At 41.0% G+C, this 12,876-nt stretch overlaps 1 protein-coding gene across 12 annotated transcripts in view; it reads left to right on the top strand.

Moving 5' to 3' along the window:
* DLG2 (discs large MAGUK scaffold protein 2) overlaps positions 1 to 12,876 on the top strand; it is a 1,818,644-nt gene that overhangs the window by 1,498,796 nt on the left and 306,972 nt on the right. Inside the window, exon 1 of one of the 12 annotated variants that reach the window (XM_020993665.2) lies at positions 8,841 to 9,066. The exons of the other annotated variants lie outside the window; for them this stretch is intronic. The gene's annotated coding sequence lies outside the window, so the exon portion shown is untranslated. Of the gene's footprint in view, positions 1 to 8,840; positions 9,067 to 12,876 lie in introns of those variants that run through there. 12 annotated transcript variants of the gene reach the window in all.

The raw sequence follows: 12,876 nt of genomic DNA, 5'->3' as shown, positions 1-12,876 counted from the left end.
CACATTGAAGAGGATTTATCTTTATGATTGACCCCAGAGAGCAGTGGGGTGAGGCTGTAGAGAGGCAAATATAGGTCCCATAAAGACCTATAAGGTTAGCAAATATAGGTCCCATAAGGTAAGGAAAACCTTCTTAATGATTAGAGCTATCCAAAAGGGCAATGGATGACCTCAGGAGGTTTCTCATCATTGGAAGTCAAGTAAAGTTAGATAATGATATAAAATTTTTATTTGGAAACAAGTTGGCCTACATGACCTCTAAGGTCCTTTCCAACTCTGAAATTCACACTCTGAGACTAAAAAAAAAAAAAAAATTAAATGGTCCCTGCCCTTAGGAAGATTGCATTCTATCTGGAGAAACAACCTGTATGTATACATATGTGGTACACATTCTGGTTTCATTCCTGGTGGGTCAGGTCTCCAGAGGGTGGCTAACTACCTGTCCTCTCAGAGCTCCAGGAGAAACCCTGAGGTATAGGGGTTGGTTTTTCATGAGCCCCTATTGGTGTGCTTCCCAATATAATTTAACCAGCTGATATGTCCTTGGTATCAATGAACAAATTAATATAAATTAGTTTTTACAGAATGATATTTACTGAGAAAGAATAGCAAGTACCAAAGTATAAAAAATTCATCCCTTCCACCCAAATCTGGGACACAGTCGTCCACAAGTATTATCAAATGAGATAATATTTGTAAAGCACTTAGCACAGGTCCTGGCATATTATAGGCGTTTAATAAATTTTTGTTTCCTTCTCTCCACCACTGCCATATGTAGAGTCCAGGGGAAAGTGGTTTCAAGCTTAGAGAGCACATGTGATAAAGGGATAACCCAGAGCTCCTGGTTTCTTGTCCTTTTCTGCCTTGGCAGACTGCTTATGATGTCCTTTTTTGCATGTCCAGGACTCCAAAGATTACTGACTTTGTAGCATCCTGAAGTTGCCTTTGTTAGTGTGTCTAGTTTTCCTGAAATCATTCATTTGGAGGGGAGTGGGGAGAGATCATTACTAGCTCTAGTGGGAAGTTAAAATTTCACAACATTTCAAAGAAAGATCATGAGATCTTCTTCTGGTTAAAGGAGTAGGGACAGAGATTCCCAAGAGCTTGGCTGGAGTGACGCTGCTCCTAGGCTAACCTGCCTTTGGAATACCAGATATCTGACTAGCTTGTTGCTTTATCCAATACTCATGAGTAAACTGGGTTCTTTCCCCTATTTTCTTCCTATGTAGCTGCTTCTCATGTCAATCAATGGCTCAGACATTCTTTCTAAATTGATTATGGGGAGTTTTTTTGTACCTAGTATATTGCTTTGATTGATTCCATAACAATGTCTAGGAATTTTTCTCAATTACTTTACCCCTTTGATTGATTGAATCTGTAATTCATAGAAAAATGTACTCTTACCTGATAAAGATATCAGAGTCTAGAACATTTTACTAGTTGTAATAATTATTAGTTATATAACAATACGTGGTTTGGGGTGATTTATTGGCTTATTGATTCTATCACCAATTCTAGGCCTTCTGTGCTGATTGGAGTGAAGTAGACCCCTACTTTTACACAGTGAATTGACTGATTCAGTAATACAAGTAGAAACAAAGCAAATATAATTTTGTTGGAGTGGCAGAGAACAGCAGAAGGGGAAGGAATCAGGAAAGGCTTCCTGTAGGATTTGGCACTGAAGCTGAGCTTTGAAGGAATCTAGGGGGAGGGAGGGCCTCTCTGAGGAGGGAGTTCTGGAAAACTGGTTCTTCAAAGGTACGGAGATGAGAAATCGCAATGTCATGTGTGAGAGATTAGCAGCAAGGGCAGGTTGGCTCCCCTCTAGAGTGGATGAAGGGAAGTAATGTGTAATAAGTCTTGAAGCAGGCTGGAGCCAAGCTGGGAAAGCCACACATAAGAAGGGAGGAAAGGACATTTTTCCATAAACCTGGAGATTGTGCTAGAATGCAAAAATCAAGTACCTGCTCTTCCAAGTATCTGGGATTCTCTCAGTGTTGTGTGCTCTCTCTAGAGCCTCTGTACGTGGCATACGGCAAACCCCTCCTCACCTTAACAGACGCTTTTTATATATTTCTTTTCTCTCTCCATTTCACCCTACCTCCCCCCCCCAAAAATCACCTTTTATTGTCTGACTTGAGCCAACTGTGCATTACTCAACATAATCTGAAAAGATTATTTCTCTTCAGTTATCAGACTGAAAATACAGAATATTAATGTATTAATGAGCTTCTCCAGACTTCCCTAGGACAATCACCTACAGAGACTGGGCTAATGCTCTTGGCAAATTTCCAGTTTGGCAGGCCCTGACACAGCTTATGAGCCTTTGAGAATCCAGGGTCACCTCCGTTGTATGATGAGGCATTGAAATAGGATCTTAATGGTAGATAGTGAAGCTCTACAATGTCCCCAATATCTTTGCAAACAGCATTGAAATTTACTTCCCATAGGGGAATTGACCCATCTACTAGAATCCTATGCTATATTCATGTAAGGTAAGAATATTAATATGCTACTTTTTCAGTCTGATAACTGAGGAGATCTATCTTTTCAGATCACATTGAGTAAAGCATTGCTGACTCAAGTCAGCCAACAAGCATTTATTAAGCACTTAATACGTGGCAAGAGCTGGAATAACCACTCAGGTACCATGCCCTCATGGAATTCATAAGGGTGAGACAACGTGTAAATAAATATATACATATGTTGGGAAGGCAAGCTGAAAGGGGACAGCATCGGCAGTTGAGACAATAGAGAAAGGTCTCCTAAGGAAGGTGGAATTTGAGATGAGTCTTAAAGGAAGCCAGCAAAGAGGTGAGGAAGGAGAGCATTCCAGGTACGGAAGAGAGTCATTGCAAAGGAACCAAGACAGGGTGGGGAAGTAGACCAATGTTAGTCTTTTTTATTTTTATGTTATTGCTTTTTGGTGAGGCGATTGGGGTTAAGTGATTTGCCCAGAGTCACACAGCTAGTAAGTGTCAAGTGTCTGGGGTCAGATTTGAACTCAGATCCTCTGGACTCCAAGGCCATAGCTCTATCCACCGTGCCACCTAGCTGCCCCCCAATGTTAGTCTTAATCACTGAATGGGCACTGCCTCAGTCAAACTGAGACCTGTTAGAGACCTTAACTCAAAAAGGTCGAGATCCCCACTGGATCCTGGGCTATCTCCAGTTGTCCTGATCTATATCTTGCCACTGGACCCAGATGGCTCCAGAAGAGTAAATGAGGCTGGTGACTTTGCACAGCCCTCCCTCACTTAAATCCAATTCCCTTTCGTGTCATGGTATCACCTTCCTGATGTCATGGTCTTCTTCAAGAATGAAGGACAAACACCAACAACAAGGCCAATGTAGCTGGATAATTGAATGAGTGAAGGGGAGTAAAGTGTAAGAATACTGGAAACCTAAAATAGGGGCTTCAAATTCCAGAGGACTTTCTATTTGATCCTAGGGGAAACAGGGAGCCAGTGGAGTATATTGAAGCAGAGAAGGAGGTGGGAGAGGTAACATGGTCAGACCTGCATTTTAGGAAAATCCTTTTAACAACTGAATGGAGAATAGATTGGAGTGGGAGAGATTTGAGGTAGGAAGATCAACCAGTAAGCTATTGCAATAGTCCAGGCATGAGTCATTGAGAGGCTGCATCAAGGTCATGACTATGTTTGTGTAGAGAAGGAAGAATATATGAAAAATGATGTGAAGGTAGAAATTACACACACACACACATTATATATATATATATATATATATATATATATATATATATATATATGTATATATATACACACACATATATGTATGTATGTATGTGTATATACATGTATGTATGTATATATACGTATATGTGTATACACACATATGGGATATGTGTGTATATACATGTATGTATGTATATATACGTATATGTGTATACACACATATGGGATATGTGGAATGAGGAGTGAGTGTGTGAGAAATGTTCAGAGAGAGTTCAAGAGGTAGTTGGAGATGCTTGATTCCACCTCAGCAGAGAGATGATGATCAGATAGATAGATCTGGGAATAATCAGTCTAGGAATAACAATTGAGTTTGTGGGAGTTGATAAAATCACCAATTGAGAGAGTATAGAAAGAAGAGAGAAGGGAACCTAGGATAGGGCCTTGAGGAAAACCCATGGTTAGTAGGGATGAACCAGAAAATGATATGGAGGAGTCAGACAGATAGGGGAACGAGGAGAGAACATTGTCACGAATACCTAGAAATGAAAGAATACATGATCAGGAGTATTGAATGCTACAGAGCTATCAATGAGGATCAGGATTGAGGAAAGGACTGGGCTCATAAGAGATCACTGGTAACTTCAGAGAGGGCAGTTTCATTTGAATTATGAGGTTGGAAGGGAGATTGCAGACAGTTTTGAAGGGAATGAGAGAAGAGGAAACAGAGGCACCTAGGACATATGTTAACTCATTTCTCCAGGAATTTAGCTGAGAAGGGAACAAGCTATATAGGGCAATAGCTTGTGGGAATGCTTGGATCAAGTGAGAGATTTTTGTTTTGTTTTTTAAGAATTAAGGAGACAAATGTTCTTGTAAATAGCAGGGATTTAAGATAAAAGAGAGAATGGAGATGTTAGTAGGGGCAATATGCTGGAGAAGCAGGGAGAGGATGGGATCAATGATTTGCCTTGGCAAAAAGGAAAACCACCTCTTCATCTAAGACTAGAGGAAAGGAGGAGATAGTAGTGGAAGAGAGTTAAATAATGTGAGATACAGAGGAGAGAACAAGAGGATGGTCTCAATGTAACAAGAAAGTTTGTGACAGCTGTTGTGGAGAATGGGATAGCAAATCAATTAGGAAGGGATAAAACATTTGTCTTGCTGCTTTTAGGGTCTAGTTGAGATTAGATAACATAAATTTGTAGTAGGCCTAACCAGCACAGTTTCATTATTTCCTCCCGCTCCGTTCAGCAGCACATTCACAATAGAAGAAAAAGGAGGCATATGTTGGCAGTAACCCAGAGGTGGGATTTGGTATGGCATAAGCAGAAAAGGAAATCAAGGTGGGAGGATAGGGTTGAGTTGGTTGATCAAAGATAGAGGCGGTGAAAGGAGAGTGTAACCACTACAGAAGAGATGGCAGGAGAAGGAGGTACATGAGGGGTAGATGAAATGGAGGTCATTATGCACATGAGAATGGCATTGGGGACCCAGTGAAAGATGGGATGGTAAGAGATTATGATCAGATAAAGGAATTTCAGTGTTGATGAACAAGGAGCTAGAACATTTGTGGGCAATGGTAGAGTCAAAGGTGTGATAATCTCTGTGTGTAGCTGAGGTGGAGTGAGGGAGTAGGTCATGAGAAATTAGTATATTGAAGAACTGGGAAGCTAGGATATTTGAAGAGGGATCACCATATGGATTAGTATGCCCCTAGTATGAGGGCAGAAAATGGGAAAGAAAAACTGTGAGCCAGAGACTTAACTGATTGAGGAAGGAATAGGAATGTCCTGGGGGATGGGAGAGTCTGTTCGTAATATCCAACAAAATCTGGATTGATGATAAATTTGGATGGTGTGAACCTCCATGAGGAAGGGTTACTTGAAGGTAGTAGAGGGAGAATTTGGGAGTAGCAAAGGGGAGCACAGAATGTTCCATCACCCTCACCTGACCTGAATAAGCACAAGAGAAAGAAAGCGCAGTCAGTACTAGAAAGATTGCCGAGGGAAAGGGCTGACATCCAGAGGGAGCTATGTATCATTGAGGATCAGAAGATGGAAGGAGTGAGAAATAAAGTGGTTTATACTAAAAGGAAGTTGGTTAATTATGGAGCAGGCATTCCAAAGAGCACAGTGGAAGGGCAGGCAGATATGTACTTATATACTGGGGGTAGGTTTTTTAGGTGGATAGATGTGAAGGGAAGCTAGACAGCTCTCTTAAGATTGTAAATTGCAAAAGAAGGTGCTTATCTATGTCCACTAGAGGGAGTTTGCTCATCCAGGATTTGTCTAAAGCAGTGAAATCATAGATCCAATCCCTGTTCCCATCCTATTTCTAATTCTAAAGGTGACATTGACTTACTGAAGGCTTTGAGAGGCAAGGAGGTAAAAGTCTGGTTACAAGATAGTCAAGGAAAAGGTAGACCATAAGAAAGTGGAAGCATTAGATGTAGACAATCTTTTCAAGAAGTTTAACAGTGAAAGAGAAGAAGGAGATGGAGTTGTAACTAGTTGGGCTGCAAGATCCAAAAGAAGGCTTGAAGAGACCTGAGCATATTTGTAGGTAGATGGAAAGAACCAGTGAAGAGGGAAAGGCTGAAGATATGTAAGTCAGAAGAGACTGGAATGAGAATAGGGGGTGACTGCTGGAGAAAGGTCTTAGAGGAAGAGTTTAAATATGGCTCTGGCATTTAATTGCTGTGTGATCACGGGCAAGTTCCTTAACTTTTCTGAGTCCCAATATCATCATCTGTGAAATGGGTGTGAGAATAGCATTTACATAATGTACCCTGCATGGTTGTTGTATGGAAAAATAGCAATACTCTTCTACAATTACTGGCTAGAAAAATGTGAGCTATGGTTGTCCTCCCTGTTCTTCTTGTTATTATAATGGTCCTCTTAGAGAACAAAGGATCAATAACAAAAACAACTATAACATGTAGGTTCCAAGCTCCTCGAAGGTAGATCTGCTCATATTTTGTGTGCCCTACCTCGCACGTAGGAAATGCTTAGTAAGGATTTGTTGATTGTGTTTTTATTGGTGATGAATCTTGAACACTAAGTTGGTTGGTCTGGATGAAAAAACAGTAATAACAGAATGGAGCTAGCCAGATAAAAGCAGTTCTCAGACCTTCCATTCCCACCCAACCAAAAGGTTCCCTAAGTACTCATCTGGCATTTGGAAATCTCCAGTTCTTTCTTCCACCTTTGCTTTGCTGCCTTACAGTTTGACAGGATGATAGGCTCTGTGAAAAATACTAATTAGCAACTCTTCCAGGGTACCTCTCCCTTTAAGGAGAATTCCCTTGAAATGCAGGCAGCTAGGTGGCTCAGGAGAATAGAACACAGGGCCTAGAGACAGGAAGACTTATCTTCCTGAGTTCAAATCTAGCCTCAGATACTTACTAGCTGTATGACCCTGGACAATTCACTTAACTCTGTTTGCCTCGGTTTCCTCATCTGTAATGAGCTGGAGAAGGAAAAGGCAAACCACTCCAGTATCTTTGCCAAGAAAACCCCAAATGGGATCACAAAGAGTCAGACATGGCTGAACATCACCACAATTCTGGTTGGTTTTGGGGGCTTTGACAAATTGGATGACTTGTCTGTAATGAGAAATCCCTTGTAAAGATGAAACAAAACCCTGATCAGTTATATACTTTGATCCTGGAAGGCTACTTTTTTTTTTTTTGCTAGTTTCCAAGCTGCTATTTTGTCCATTTTTATCCCTTTGGAGAAGTTTGGGAACAAGTGTTTCTGCCAAGAAATCTTTCTGATTCCACATCCAGTCTAATACCTGCCACCTAAGTGCCTCACTTTCCCCCCATCTGTAACATGAGACATAATGACTTCCAGGGTCTCTTTCACCTCAAAATCTGTGCTCTCATGACCACCAAGAATTACAATGTGCCTTAGAGATGTTAAAGACCTAAGGTTAACATTTCTATTTCATCTAAAAGATGACATCCAATTTTTAAGGGAACCAGAAATCCTACCTTGACCCTATCAGTAGCAATGACACTGATCATATTGATAAAAATCCCTTTCAGTAGCATAGTGGAGTTTGCTAAGTTCTTTCCTAAGGAGAGAGGTCAGAAATGGCCTATCAGTTTTAGCTGTCATAAAGTTTGAATAGGCCAGAAGAGGCTAACCTTTGTCTCAGCCTCTTCATTTGTGACTATCACCATTTCTTTATGGCACCATTGTGAGAATTTTTGTTGATGTACAATCATTTCAGTCATGTCTGACTCTTCTTGAGTCCATTTTAAGTTTTCTTGGCAAAGATACTGGAGTGGTTTACAATTTCCTTCTCCAACGTGCTTTAAAGTTTAACCTGAGGCAGACAGGGTCACACAGTTAGTAAGAGTCTGAGGCTAGATTTGAACTCAGGAAGATGAGTCTTCCTGACTCCAGGCCCAGCATTCTATCCACTGTGCCACCTAGCTGCCCATTGTGAGAATTAGACAGCCAATTTCTCCCCCCTTGGATGTTTCATATCTCTCCTATATACACTGATATTGTACCTTGTATGATAGTCATACAAGAGTACATGCCTTATCTTGGCCACTAGATTGTAAGCTTGGTAGAGGGTTGCCACCACCATAGTATAATGGAAAGAGCCCTTGACTTAGAATCAGAACCTCTGGGTTCAAGTCCCGCCTACCACATTAACTAGCTGTAATACCTCGAGGAACCTCTCCGAACCTGTTTTCACAGCAGTTTAATTAGGAGCTTAGAGCCCACAATCTCTTGAATTCCTTTGGCATTCTTTTATTCTATTCATCCTTTATTCTCACAGCACAGTTGTACATAGTAGGCACTCAGTAAATATTTGCTCTATTGGCTCAAATTGGATTTTAATCTCAGGCTACTGTGTTTGACATGCTATACTACAGCTGCTTGTGAGATTTGAGCTTTTTCTTCCAAGTTTTGCCCTATTTTCCCCCATCCTCCACCCACGTCTAATGGTTTCACCTTAACAAGGTGCTGTGGAAGCCTAGTGGGGATGGGGCATGAGTGCCAGTGGTGGGAAAGTGTTCTATTGGTTTGTGCTTGTACATCCCAAACACCAATTACTGTCATTGCTTCCAGGGCTGATGTGTTTATCAGGATGAGTTATAAGGGAATATGTGTACACAGGCAGCGGGGATGCGGCATGACCACCCCCTGTGATGTAAAATACGAGAGTCTAGGAGGGACTGTTTTATAATTCATCAGGTTCAGCAAGTGAATGCTGTTGGGTGGCTTAGTTATAAAGGAGAGCGTGCACCGGACGGCAGACAGGAGCGTGGAGCCCTAGCTAATCCAGAGAAGCTGCGTTGTGTGCTTGCTTGCAGGTCTCTGCTTTTGTTCCAATCATTCTGTGCTGGGTGAGTGATGCGGCTTTGAGATTATCATTGCTATTTAATAAGCTTCGGGAATCTGCGGAACAGTTTGGACTCCACACTTGCTGTTATAGAAGCGGGTTGGTGTTTGGGGGCTTTGACAAATTGCATGATTTGCCTTTAATGAGAAATCCCCGGTAAAGATGAAATGAAAGCCGGATCAATTATTCACTTTGATCCTGGAAGACTACATTGCTCGCTAAAGTTTGCAAGCTGTCGTTTCGTCCGTTTTTATCCCTTCAGAGAGGCTTGGGAACAAGTCTTTCTGCCACAAAAATTGGTTTTCTTCATGGCAGAAAGAAGTCATGTAAAGGGAGGAGGGGGTTCTTTTTTCTTCTTTTTTTCTTTTCCCTCTAGCATTAGAAAAAGCTCCAAATTGAGGCACTTCTACACCAGCCAGGGAGCTGAGTCCAACGCAGCCGGAGCGCTAGGATGCGAGGTTCACAGAGAAAGCTTTTGTGTGGAACAGGGCTGAGGGACTGTGAATAATAGACATTGTCAGAATTAACGGCATCATCAGTCCTGTGGCGTGTGTATGTGTGTGTGTGTGTGTGTGTGTGTGTGTGTGTGTGTGTGTGTGTGTGTGTGTGCGCGCGCGCGCGCACGCATCATAGGGAAAAGAAATGATTTGCATTTGGCATGCCTGGTGGTGAGATATGTGAGAGGGAGGGAAAGAAAAGAAAGAGAAAGACTTGGCTCACTGGGGGGAAAAATCTGTTTGAGCCACCAACCTTATGGGCAGATGGAGGAGTTTCCGTGATATTTCCAGTAACTTACAAATATTTTTGTCACTTTACTCTTCCTTCTTGCTTGGACTCCCAGCTCCAGACTGACCTTTCCCACTGCGAGGTCAGGAGGTGGAGGGAGTCCTAGGTGGGAACTTTGCCGATCGTTGAGCTCGCTTGGGGAGGTGGAGGAGAGCCTACGGTATTTGTTGCCTTGTTAGGAGAGGGAAAGGTGGAGGCATTGTGGATGGCAGTCATTCCCCCTCTGCTCTCCTGCTTGCCTCTTTTTGGAGTCTGGTGAACACTAACTGCGAATGTAGCCCCTGTTCTTTGATTTTGGTAGCTGAATGATTCAAGGTCTCATATGTAGAGATAGGGACCAGAAAAAATACAGACCAAATGCATTTTTCTCCAAATTCCAAATGTGGGGGGGAGGGGTGCAGTTTCCACCTACCTTGTCATGTGGAAGAGGCCTGTCGTCTTTTTGAGACCTTTACAGTTGTTGTCTGTCCAAACTCTTTATCTCAGACCACACTACTCTTTCACTTTGCAGATGGCATCACCCCCACCCCCACCCCCAAGCTTACGTTTTTAAGGGGTTTAGACAATAATGTTATCTTCTTTTTATCTAGGAAATCAGTTAGGTGGTAGCATTAGAAGTTGTTAGCAGGTGGATATATTTTATTCTATTATACACAACATTTAAGGTATGTGATTTTGGAATTGACAGCTTTTCTAATGGGAGCATTGGAACTAAGAGATTCATCATGAACAAAAAAAATGTATTTTGGTGTAGTGGGAAAAGCACTGGCTTTAGAGTCCAGAGATCTGGATTGGAGTTCTGTGTCAACTATCTTATGTACTACCTGTGTGACCTTGGGTACATTGCTTCATTTCTCCGGGCCTCAGTCGCCTCATAGGGAAAATGTAGATATTGGAACCGATAAGTTCTTAGGTCCTTTCCAGATCAAAATCCTCTGAATCTGAACTGGAAACTTGGAAAATGCAGAATACCAAGTATGTTATTTGTAAGACTTTGCTTCTTTAGTCCTGAAGTGTTTGTTTTTTTAAATGAGATTTTTCTCTTTTTTTTCTGAGCTCAGAATAAGTTTGCTTTCCTATGTTACCAAGAAGCAGCACATTGTAGGAGGACTCTGAAGACACGTATGATCCAAAATTGTAATTTTAGCAAGCACCTGCTCCTTAATGGGTCTGTGAAATTGTTTATATTTATCTCACTAATACAAGAAAAGGAAAAAGAAAGGGGAGGGGGAGGACTCTGATGCGGTAATATGACTTGACAGAAAATTTGGCAGATCACTTCCATTTTAAATAAGCAATTGTCATTTAAAAATACTATCCCTGGTATTGCTTTAAGTCCCAGTCCACCCAACTGAATATTCTGACATTGTTGTCGTACCTGAATGCTCCGAAAAACTTAGTTGTAAAGTACCTGTGGGATATCTTTGATATTGACTTATAGTCTACTCAGTTTTCAAAAGAAAGCACATGAGGGCAAACAATGCATTTTGTGACTACCTCTGGGTTTTGATTCAGTGTTGTTTATGTGCTTGTAGTCAAGCAGAATAAACCAAATTTCTCCTCATTTGGCGATTGTTTCTTTTTCTTTTCTGTTCCTCCTGGGGAATGATCCAGTAAGCCCTGGGAACAATAACACGTTGATACATGTATCTCAGCATGCTGAGATGATTATCAACTAAATTTCACAGAATTTCAGAGTTGGAAGGAACCCTAGAAAACATCTAGCCCATAGGTTCTTAACCTGGAGGGAGGAGAGGTCTGTGAATTAAAATAATAATAATAATTTGAGAACTGTATTTTAATATAATTAGTTTCTTTGGTAATTCCATATGTTTTATTTCCTGCATTTACAAACCTTATTCTGAGGAGGGGGTCCGTTCATGACATAAAAAAGGCTAAGAACCTCTAAGCCCAATCCATAACTGAAAAAGAATTCCTTTTAAGCCAGAGCAGGCAAGTAGTCATTTAGCCTTTGCTTAAAGACCTCTAGTGAGGGAAAGCCCACTGTCTCCCATTTCTGTTCATTTCACTTCTGAATAGCTCTAATTAGGAAACTGGTCCTGACACCAAACCTATATCTAGCCCTTCCTTTGCATCTTCCACTCATGCCTCCTTAGTCTGCCTTCTGGGGCCAAGTAGGATGAGTCCTCTACTTTATTTTTCATCTATTAGCTCTTCAAATATTTGGAGACAGCTGTCATGTCCTGTCCCCTTTTCTATCCCCCAGCTCCAACCACAGCCCTATCTTTTCTCTTCCCAGCTTAATGTCCCTATTTCCTTCTAATATGAAATGAACTTGAGTTCTTTTACCATCCTGGTTGCCTTCCTTCAGATACTATCCAATTGACTGACATCCTTTCTATGAAAAACAAACATAAATTACAGCAAGAACCCATTGAAAGAACATTTTTTTGAACGTATCTTTTACAGGGCAAAAGGTTGTTTAAATTTATACCTTTTTGATATATCTTATTTTCTCTAAGGAAATGGTTAATGTTTTGGGAATATTATTTGGGGATCTTTGTAAGCAGTGTTGCCCCATCCCAGTTGTCCTTGTTAGCTGAAATGGTATTATTTAGAAAACATTACTAAGTCATCTAGTTAATAAAAATCTTGTTCTTGAAACATACACCTAAGATGAATTGGGGTAAAATTTCTTTCTTTCTTATTAATTACCAAGAGTTGCCTGCCACAGCCAAGCCATGCTTTTTATTGCATATATAATAGAGAGAGATCTGTTATCCATGAACTCGCCTTTAATTAACTCTCAATATTTTCCAGAGCCCCACATAATGAAAAAAAGAAAAACTCAACCTGATTTAAAATAGGGAGAAGGGACATGAATTGAAAGCAGGTAATAGATACTGCATAACCTTCAGAGCCTGATCCCCAGGATAGTTAGGAACTGGTCCCAGCTCTGGCCTCCAATCCACATTTCACTTATACAGAATCACATCTTAGTTATTCAATAAATATTAAACTGAATCCTGTCCCCTTTAACTTATTTAGCAAATAAAGGAGGAAAAAA

The sequence above is a fragment of the Phascolarctos cinereus genome, unplaced genomic scaffold (genome assembly GCF_003287225.1).
Source record: "Phascolarctos cinereus isolate Bilbo 61053 unplaced genomic scaffold, phaCin_HiC Scaffold_726;HRSCAF=1367, whole genome shotgun sequence".
Lineage (NCBI taxonomy): Eukaryota > Metazoa > Chordata > Mammalia > Diprotodontia > Phascolarctidae > Phascolarctos > Phascolarctos cinereus.
Note: the sequence above shows the minus strand (reverse complement) of the source record. Positions and strands in the feature narration are given on the sequence as shown.